Source organism: Cavia porcellus, unplaced genomic scaffold, assembly GCF_034190915.1.
Source record: "Cavia porcellus strain 051 isolate PalLab524CR breed Dunkin Hartley unplaced genomic scaffold, mCavPor4.1 scaffold_17, whole genome shotgun sequence".
NCBI classification, from domain to species: domain Eukaryota; kingdom Metazoa; phylum Chordata; class Mammalia; order Rodentia; family Caviidae; genus Cavia; species Cavia porcellus.
In genome coordinates, this window is record NW_026947500.1 from 59,620,334 (window position 1) to 59,631,710 (window position 11,377).

The 11,377-nt window shown below is 32.9% G+C and overlaps 1 pseudogene; it reads left to right on the forward strand.

Annotated features, from left to right (window-relative positions):
* Nucleotides 1-5,865: 5,865 nt before the first annotated feature.
* On the forward strand, nucleotides 5,866-6,806 carry LOC100722344 (olfactory receptor 8K3-like; annotated as a pseudogene).
* The last annotated feature ends 4,571 nt before the right edge of the window (nucleotides 6,807-11,377 follow it).

The window sequence follows — 11,377 nt, forward strand, 5'->3', positions numbered from 1 at the left end:
TGTTATTACTAAAGTGACAATTTGACCAAGACTTCAATAGTTCATTAATATTCTTTGAAAAAGCGTAATTTTCCATTGTAAATTACTTTGGTCATGCTATGCTACCTTAAAACTTGTATACTTACCGGTTTTCATAAAGAGAATCATTTTTTGGCACATTATAGATACAACTCACTATTACTGTTGCACTCAAGTGCTTTTTTATCTTTTATTTTGTACTTCAATTATATATTGAGTTTCTCATATAAGAGAACCCATGTAATGTTAAAGCTTGGGTGTCTCATTTACTTGACTTAGCGTGATGGGCCCCAGTTACACTCATTTTTCCTTCAAGTGATCTAAGTTTATGATTCCCTTTGGCAGAGTAGTACTCTACTGTATGAAAATGCCACATTATCTTTATGGATTCACTAGCTGATAGACATTTAGGCTGCTGTCAGTATTTATCTATTATAAACTGAGCTTCTAGAAACATTAGATATACATGTGTCATGGTAATATGATGTCTTTAACTGTTTTTGGAAGGTATCTAGGAAGTGTAAACCTAAGTCAAATGAAATTTCTATTTTTTTTTATTTTATTTTTTTTTTTTTATTTTGAGGAATCTCCATACAGATTTCTAGAGTAGTTGTACTAGATTCAACTCGTACAATGACGAAATGTTCCTTTTGGCCTATAACCTCTCTAGTATTTGGTATTATTTGATCCCTTGAAGATAGCTACTCACCTATATGACATTGCTTCCTGTATAGGTAGGATTTTGTTCATAAAGTCCTTGCCTATATCTATGTCTTCAAGTGTTTTACCTAATTTGTCTTCCAGTGAATCAAGTGTTTCTGTTTTAATATTTAAACCTTGGATCCATTTTTATTTCAGTTTAGTACACTGTAAGAGATTTGGGTCTAGATTCAACCTGTAGCATGTAGAAAGCCAGTTTTCCCAGAACTTTTTAAGGAGGCAGTCTTTCTTTCAGGAAAATATTTGGCCCCTTTTGTCAAAGATAAAACAGACAAATGTGCCTGGAGTTGTCTCCCAATCCTCTATCTGCTCCATAATCCACCAGATTGTTTTTGCTTTTCTTTGCTATTTTTGATATGCTGTTTTTAATTAGTATGCTTTTAATATAAGTTTAAGTTTAGAATTACGATGCTCCTGTTTTTCCCTTGTTGCCCAGAATTGCTTTTACCATTCTGAGTGTCTTTGATGCAATGAATTTTAGCATTGTTTTCTCTATTTATGTGAGGAATAAAATTAGTATGATATTAGCACTGAATTTTTCCTTCAGAGCTTTTCATTTTTTTTAAAATTAAGTTTCTTGGCTTAGTTAGAGACATACACAACGATTGCATTCATCACAGGGAACTCATGAATTTATATGATATTTAGTTCGTTTTGTTCCCATTCCTCTGCCCTCAACCCTGCTTCACCTTAATCCTTGTTCCCCTCATTACTTACAAAACTTCACTTATATTTTTCATTCTTTTCTCACTTTTTACTTTCTTTCTTTCCTCCTGGGTTCTTTTTTCTTCTTGAACAGTATCTTCTTATCTCACAATATGTATTAAACATGTTGATCCTTACTTATACTTTTGATTTCTCAGGCCAGAGAGACAATGAGATATTTATACACGAGCAATGAATTTGTTTCACTTAAGAGTATGATTTCAAGGTGCATCCATTTACATAGAAACATCTCAAGCTTATTTTTCTTTATGGTTGAGTAACATCCACTGCATATATATATATATATCCTCTTTATCCATTCATTGATTGATGTTCAATTGTGTGGTTTACAACATTTACCTATTAAAAATTGTGTTTTATTTAAATTGGTTTATTTACATAATTCACATGCCATAAAATTCACATGCGATTAATTTGTCTTAGATTCTGAATAGTGAGTAACCACCAACTTTTTCTAAATCTAAAACATTTGTATCTACACTGTGTGTCCAAGTTGTAATTCCTCCCACTTCTTGAATTTCTCTAGCCCCTGTTAATCATTTTTCACTCTATTTGTTTTCCTATTCTGGATATTTCTTCTGAATTTTATATAGTACAGAGGATCATGGCTGCCTGGTTACCTTGAATCAATTAGTATTCAAGTTTTTTTGCTACAACATCCATTGCTACTTCTTTCCTTTATGAATTCTTATGCTCATCATGAGGTACACACTCAACATTTTAAAACATAGACACATATTACTATAAAACATAACTACGGACTGGAGATATAGCTGGTGACACAGCACCTACTTCACAAGTGTGAGGTAGTGAGTTCAATCCCAGGTCCAAACACCAAATAAGTAAACAACAACAAAAAACACATACCTAGAATGTTTTATAGCAAATATCTGATGTTCATTTATTTTGCATATTTGAATTTTTGCATTTTGCATTTTCGCTATTAGCTGTTCCTCTTTTCTCCCAAGCCCTTGCCTTTTGCAATCATCATTTTATGTTCATGTTCTGTTCTACAAGTCTAAATGTTTTCAATGTCTAAGGCTGTGCAGATGGGAATATACAGTATTTCCCTCGTTACTGACTCATCCCATGTAGGACACTGTTTTCTAGGTTCAGCCTTGCTATCATCACATCTGGGGGAGGATGTATGCCTCACCTGGCTATGTCTCAGCTCTTCTGGACCACATGGCTATCAGGATCCTACCAGGATCAGAGCCCATGTACACCTGTCCCTACATTATCATGTATTGCAGATTTCTTTTCTAAGCACTGAGTGATGCACTGTGTGTGTCAATCACAAGGTATTTCTGTAGTCATCTATGAATGGGTAATTAAGTTTCCACAGCTTGATTATTTGTCATTGTGCTGCAGTAAACATAAGAGTAGGAAATCCTCACTGGGATTTAAAGCCAATATTTTGGGAAGCTACCCCTTAAGTGGGATCGCCAGATTGTGAAATAAATACAGAGTTAAATAATTTAATAGATGACAAAAATGGCACTGTTAAATGTAGTCCTGAGAATTAGTGGGTAACAGCCAGATAGTTGGTTAAATTCTCAAAGGCTTCAAGGATAAGCAGCAAATTATTCAGCATCTCCTCCGGGACAGGTTCAAAAGCTCTTCCAAGAATAACAAATTGCCCTCAAACCCTCAGGATCCACGTTAAAAGACATATGCGCAGGAGAATCAAGAACGCGTTTGCATCCAGGTAACAGAGACAGATGTTTCCTGTAGTGCCAGGCGCTAAACTGGTATCTCAGGACTCACAGAAATGATCACATTTTTGCTCTGGCTTTGCCATCTAATGAAGAACATTTATAATTATGTCCCTGTGTTTTCTACACTGCATAACACCCGGGCAGCGACAAGAAATCTCTCTCCTTTCATCTTGATTTTTATTTTTTAACATTTTCACCTAATCAGAGAGGATGAGTACTCATAAGTTTAGAAGCATATACAGCATACAAATGCTCATATGCATACATACACGTGTATGTTTTCTTAGAAAATACAACACTTTATTATAATCATACAACAAAGGTAATGTAATCATATATATATTTATACAATCATATATATATATATATATATATATATATATATATATTATACCTAAAAAGGTCAAAATTGGAAGAGGATACAGCATAAAAGAGCATAATTTTGCTTAATGCTTCATTTTGAAATTTCAGTGATTGAGACAGTTACTGAGTGCTCCTAATGTCCAGCTATTTCTAGCTGCACACACTACTGTGGGTTGTTGGAAATTATATTAGCATTTAATATTTACATAACTAAATATACAAACTATTATTCATTCCTGATTCCTTGATGAGGAAAATAGAATTTCTACCTCATGATGTGGGGTTAAACTTACTGAGTTTTAAGAGAACTTAATATGCAGATTCATTGAAATGGTAGTGTTCTTCATTTTGTAGTAAATTTTTCTCAAAGTATAAATTTTAAAAATAAAATAGAAGTATATGGGTAGACTAACATACTGTTAAAGATTAAGTTGGATTTTTCTCATTGAAGCCCAAAGCTATATTAAAAAAAACAAAAAAAAACCTATTTTTTTCACTTATAAAAAATTAAGTTTTACTTATTCTTGTATTTTTAAAAACTTTTCATGATAATATTTTTCTTATTTAATATGAGAAAATTATCTTTGTGGAGCAGGAGTATAGATCAGATAATTACCATAATTTCAGAAATTTCTTCAGGCAACAAAATGTAAGTTAAATGTAATGCATTTTTCATGTCTTTTTATTTATCCACTTACAGCTTGCTTAGAGAAGTGTGACTCTACATTTCTTACTACGTTATTTATTATTCATCACTTGTTTATATTATTTAATAATTTAGCTTAAAATAATAGTAAAATATTTTAAAAAGTACTAATGGTCTTCAAGATACAGTCAGATTTCATCCTATATTTGCACTCTATCATATTTTGAATGAGGTCTTATGGATGTAATTCAAAGAAGCATTTCAAATACCATAAGAATTCATACATTTCTAAGATTTATTAATTTTGATTTGTCTCTAGATAGTTTGTAATGTGGTTAAATCTTTATACAATAAGAGACATTAAAATGAACTATAAGTGTGTCAATATTTTACTCTCCAACATACGTATGCTTTTATTTTGAGGGAACTTTTGCTTTTCATTAGAATAAACCTATTCTAAAAACTTTCCTACTCATATCTTAAAGTTTGTTCATATAGCTTGTATCTAATTTGTTATCTATCTCAGTAGTGATTAAAATATTCCCGGAGGAGTATTAACATGTAAGTAGATGCACATAAAATAAGCTTATGTTGACATTTTATCAAAACAGTTTTGAAAAGGTAGCAAAGTAGCACCACATACAATTTAATGTGCTGTTTTGAAATTTTATCATTAGAATCTTATTTATTCATTTAGTTTTTATTAGTGCATGTTTGCAACACATAATTTTATATTCAATTTTTAGAGTTGGTACTTATATACAATATATTTTGATTACTTTTCTTATTTCTCTTCCCATTATCTGCCTTAGTTTTGCTCTTTATTTTCATGTTGAATTTTTCATATAAGAGAAACCATGATATTTTTAAGTTTGTGTATATGTATGGTTTACTTCGTATTATAGTCTGAAGAAGTGTCCTTTTCCTACAAAAGATTTAAGTTTATCTTTCTTTACAGTAGGTTAGTAATATATAAAATATCACTTTTTCTTTATGTGTGCTAAGGCTGAACTTCTAGGCTGTCTCCAAGACTTGGCTATGATGATTTGTGCTGCTGTAAATGTGTATACATAATCACTTGACATAATGTCATTTTTTTTTCAAGAAAGATACCTAGAAGAGGAGTAGTGGGGTCAAAAGAAATTTCTAATTTTAGTTTTGTAAGGAATAACTATGCAACTTATTTTATAATTAGGGTGAATATCATCTTATTGAGTATACACATTGTGTGATTGTTATACAAATGAAAATCATGAAATGTAAAGAGTATTACAACCAAAATTTACACATATTTTTAAGCATCTGTAGCTATATAGGTATCTCCATACATATTACCATGTATCTATGTGTCAATCTCTCTAGCTATAATATTTCCTTAATTTAAAAAAAAAATGGTCATTGATGTAGACATTTTTAGCTCCAAAATGATTCTAATGTGATGTTTAACACTTTAACTCTCCTGCATCCATTGGATGCCAGGAACAGTTCTCTTCTTATGACAAAGTATTTCTGAAAGTGAATAATGCTATTTTTGATGAAAAATAAGCATATTTTAAACGCTGTCAATTGGATATTTTCAACAGATTATATTTTAATGGATTCCATGAAGTAATAATGAAACACTAATCATTAATGATGATACATCTACACAAATTAGGCATTCTTATCTCTCTGATGGAGGATCTCAACCTTACAGTGGTGACCGAATTCATTCTACTGGGAATCACAGATCATCCGGAGCTTCAGGCTCCACTCTTTGTGCTGTTCCTCATCATCTACCTTATCTCACTAGTGGGCAACTTGGGAATGGTCATCCTTACCCAGATAGACTCCAGTCTGCAAACACCCATGTACTTTTTTCTCAGGTGCCTGGCGATTGCAGACCTTGGATATTCCACAGCAGTGGGACCAAAAATGTTGCAAAAATTCATTGTAGATCAAAATACAATCTCCTATTATTGTTGTGCTATTCAGTTAGCTTTTTTCCTTTTGTTCATTGCTTGTGAACTTTTTATTTTGGCTGCTATGCCCTATGACCATTATGTGGCAATCTGTCACCCTCTCCTCTACAATATCATCATGTCACAAAAAGTATGTTGGGTCCTAATGGCAACATCTTACCTCTACTGCACATTTGTGTCTCTTCTGATTACTGTAAAAGTTTTCACTTTGTCCTTCTGTAGATCCAATGTCATTGGTCATTTCTACTGTGACAATCTCCCCTTGTTATCTTTGGCCTGCTCAGATACACATGAAGCTGAGGTGATAATTTTATTCTTATCAGCTTTGAATTTGATTTCTTCCCTTCTGATTATCTTTGCATCCTACCTGCTCATCCTCATAGCCATTCTCAGGATGAACTCTGCAGAGGTCAGGCGCAAGGCCTTCTCCACCTGTGGGTCCCACCTGACTGTGGTCACAGTGTTCTACGGGACTTTGATATTTATGTATGTGAAGCCAAATCTAGTCACTCCTTTGACACTGACAAAGTGGCTTCCATATTTTATACCCTGGTAATCCCCATGTTGAACCCATTGATCTATAGCTTGAGAAATAAAGATGTAAAATATGCCCTGAAAAGATCACAAAGAAAAGTGTGCAATATCTACTCTTAAACATCTCAAATGATGCTCATTCTGTTTACATGTGAACTTCATCTATTTTCATGAAGAATGTAAAACAAGCACAGCAGTACTTACAATATATTTAAATATTGGTCCTACTGATACTTTCTCATTGTAAATGAGTATTGTAATTGGTTATGTTTATAATAGTTTTGCATAAAACACTGTTTTAATTATGTTAAAGTGACATTCAAACACGATACACTGATACTTGTTGTCAACTTCAATTTGTCCCAAATTCATGTGCTAACATCAAAATGTCAAGAACTGAATGGATTTTTCCTAAAAGAAATAATGAAAAAGCAAATAATTGGTCCTGAGGCCCCAAAATTACATGTATAAATTCATTTTCTAGGACTTTAACAATTTCCCAATAATTTCTTTCTTTATCACGCTTCTTGCTGTTTTAGTCTTTCTGCAGCTTTACTGCTGACATCACGAAATTTAAGAATGAAATGACCCTTTTAGAGAAGTGGTAAAGAGAACTTAATCTAAATAAAATGGTATATTATGGGGAAAATTGATTTCATTAGTGGAAAAGTACAAAGAGGTTTCAAAAAAATACTATTTGTGAAATATAAGATCATGATATATAAATTGCACTTTAGTCATATGTTTAAATCAGACAGGCTCTTTTGCTGGTTTCAGCATTGCTGTTTGCAGCTGGTATGAACTGTGGCCTCACCATGCAAGCCCCCTGCCTTGGAGCAAACTGAGTATGGACTGAATCCTCCAAAAACTCATTATGGAACTTGAAAGGTCATGAGAAAGAAAGAAGATATCCTCTCCCTATTGTGATATTGAGGACATGGAAATTGAGATGTAAAACCCAAACAAGTAGTCTGAAACTCACTAGCACACGGCAGTGGTAATGGTCAGCTAGCCAGCATACTTCAGAAGAATTGTAACCAACAAAGAAAGAGACTTGGGCCTCCTGGAAGAAGCAAAAAAGATGGGAAGAGAAAGCAAAAACAAAAAGTCCCCAAACCCCACCCTGAGAACATTGACCCAGGACAGGTAAATACAAAGGAGATTGAGAAAAGCAAACATGCAAAATCAGGCACGATGCTAGTGGACATTAAGAGATATATTGGGGACCTCATAGACAAGTTCAAAAGGGAAATATTTAGTCAAGTAAAGCAAGATATAAGAAGATTAATAAAATAAATACTAAGCACCCCTCAAGCAGATACAGATGGAAGAAGGGAATAACTCAAACAAAGGAGAGAACCATTTGATGAAGAATATAAAAAAATTTAAAATACATGAAGCAGATTCAAATAGATTACCAGGATATTAAAAACTATATGGAAAGATGGCAGATCAGCTTGAAAGAAACCAAGAATAGATCATCCAAACTGGAGGACAATTTTGCAAAGAGGGATTATGAAAGGGAAAACATTTTTAAAAATAAGGAAACAAGCAGCAACAACACAAAGGCTAGAAGACAACAAGAGGATCTATAACTTGAGAATAAAAAATGTGAATGAAGAATTGGGGTACAAACAATGGAACTAAAGAGGTTATTCACAGAAGTAATTAAGGAAATCTTCCCAAACATAGCAAAAGGAAATGATATTCTGGTATATGAGGCATACAGAACTCCAGCCACTTTCAACCAAAACAGAGCTACACCAAGGCATATAATAATCAAGATCCCAGAAATTCAATATAAGAACAGAATATTAAAAGCCGTTAGAGACAAGAAACAGATAATCTACAGAGAAAGGCCCATCCAAATAGCAGCAGACTTCTTGACACAAACCATCAAGTCAAGAAGAGCCTGGAGCAAAATATTCTAAGCCCTGAAAGAAAAGAACTCCCAGCCCAGATTGATACACACTGCTAAACTCTGTCTGAAATTAATGGGGAAACAAGATGTTTCCAAGACAAAGAGGTACTTGGGATATTAGCAATGTCCAATCCAACTCTACAGAGAATACTGCAGGGCATTCTAGAGAGAGCGAAAAGTACTAGGATTCCAGGAACAGTGGCAGAGAGGCCTCAATGAATGGAACAGAAAACAGAATAAAGAAGATAAGCAGACAACTGATGAAAAAAAGAGAGCATAACAGAATGAGGCAGAGAAGATTTTATTCAAAACTGATATGATTGATAGTATCAAGTCTAAGAGTATAGGCAAGTACACTGAAGATGACAAGACTCTACCATACACATTCTGTTTTGGTAACTGCCCATTTTTGAAGTTCCATACAAAATACAAAGTTGTGTTTTTATTAATGCTCTTATGTACTGATATATTTAACTATACTCTGTCTGATGATATAGCCAATTCCATTGGAAATAACAAGAGACAACACAGGAACCATGGTAGAACGATTTGTACAATAGTCTTATATGTTTTTTTGCGTTTCATATGTTTATAGAAATATGTTTCATTTTGTCTTGCTTTGTTTTGTTTCTCCCTCTAATATAGAAAGGATAAAAATACATGTTAAGGCGTATGCATGTGTAGAATCTATAAACAGTTTCTAAGAACTGATCTTATGACACATGATGAAATAAACAGATACTTTGAAGAAAAAAAGACACTAAAATGCCCAGTGTTATTCCTAGAGTGTTATAATGTGAAACCTAGCAATAGTGCCATTCTTTGTTCAGAATAATATTAGCCTACTTGGGTTTATTCAATCTCAACACAAGTGAAGATATGGATAACTACATATATGTTTAAGTGTATAGGATTGATAACCATATTTCTAAGTTTTGGTTGGATAATTCAACAGAACTGGTTGCAATCTCACTTTTGAATTCCCACTTTACATGCTCCACTTTACTTTCTTGAATAACTACTGGTAAGAAGACAATCTGTAATCATCAACTAGTGATTTTTTACTGTTTATTTTTTCTTTGAAATTATGTACTATCTCTACCTGTTTTCTGTCTTGTTTAGTCTTTCTTTAAATTAAATTTTAAAAACAGACACTATAGTACCCAGTGCTGATCATGGAGTGTCATGAGTTGAAATCCAGCAATAGTATTTTTCTTTGATCAGAATTATTTTAACCTGTTTTAATTTGTTTAATCTAAACATAAATGAAGATATGAATAACCACATGTATGTTTAGGTGTATCGGATTGACAACTATATTACTAATTTTTTGTTGCACAGTTGAACTGAACTGTTTGCAGTCTCACTGTTTGAATTCCCATTTTACATGTTCCATTTTTGTATCTTGAACAACTATTTGTAAAATGACAATATGAAAACATCAACTAGTATTTTCTTACTATTTATTTTTTTCTCTGAACATATGTATTATTTCTATTTTCTGTTTTGCTTAGACTTTCTTTAAATAAATTTTTTAAAAAAAATTAGATAAAAATTTTTAAAATTTTAAAAATCAGACAGAAAAAATCATTAAAATCTACCAGTATAAAGGAAATGCAATAGTAGTTCTTAAGTACAGGAGATTATACAATCTTCCCTTCCTCTCAAAACATGCCTAGGGACATTTTATATTTTCACAGCATATGGGGCGAGTGACACTCCTATCTAGAGAATGAAGGTCAGATTCTAGTCTACCTCATACAATCACACGGTTGCTTCCCATCACAAAGAATCATCAGGCACAGAACATAAATACACCTGAGGTTTATGAGCCCTGAAATAATACAATAATAAAGAGATAGGACAGTGAGACTATACTTGAAAACACTGCCTTCTTATCAGTGCTTACATTTTTGGACATCTGGACGTGTAGGACCATGGATAACTTTTAAGATGATGTGCTTCCCTAAGTGCATAGTGAAGGACCTCCTGGAAACATCACTTGAATAAAACAAGTAAAGAAGCCTTATCAGAAATGCCTGGGTAGGTCTGCATCATAAAGGTGTGGAATTTAAGGCATTCTTATTCTCAAAAGGTTTAGGGCACCAGGACAAAGGGTGATCCATGAAAATTGGATGGGTTAGTTGCCACACACTTCTGCAGTTGTGAGTTATGCATATTGCCTTGCAAGCAAAAATATAGAAGTTCAGATTAAATTTGAAATTCACATACAATAATTTTATTATGTATATATCTGGTGAAATATTTGGAGCTCTTCCTTATCTTTGTGAAAGTTAAATTTAAATATGGTCCTGCAATTTATGTGCAGATCCTATCTGAATACTATTCAGAGAAATGTGAACAACCTCTGTGTAATAAGGGTTCTTTTCTCACAAATGAATTTTGAGTGTGTTGAGATCCTCACATTTCCATCTCTTGTCTTGAGAGGCAATAGAGAAACACACTGATGTTCTAGGTGACTTTACACAAGATAGAGGAGCATGGAAAAACAAAGTGTTTTTATGTTTATGAAGACTTTTCATAATTACTCCTACATGGGAACCTTCTTTAGAGTGCCATTTTATATGTACAAACTTAACGAAAGTACTAACAACATATGTGTGACCCTCATTATTTTCAATTTTCATACTTTTATGTTATAAACAGTATCTTTAAGATAGTCAAAAGAAGTACAAAGTCCAGTACTCAATGTAATATTTATAATGTTAAATGTCAAGATACTCATTTGTTATACAATTTAGAACTTGTC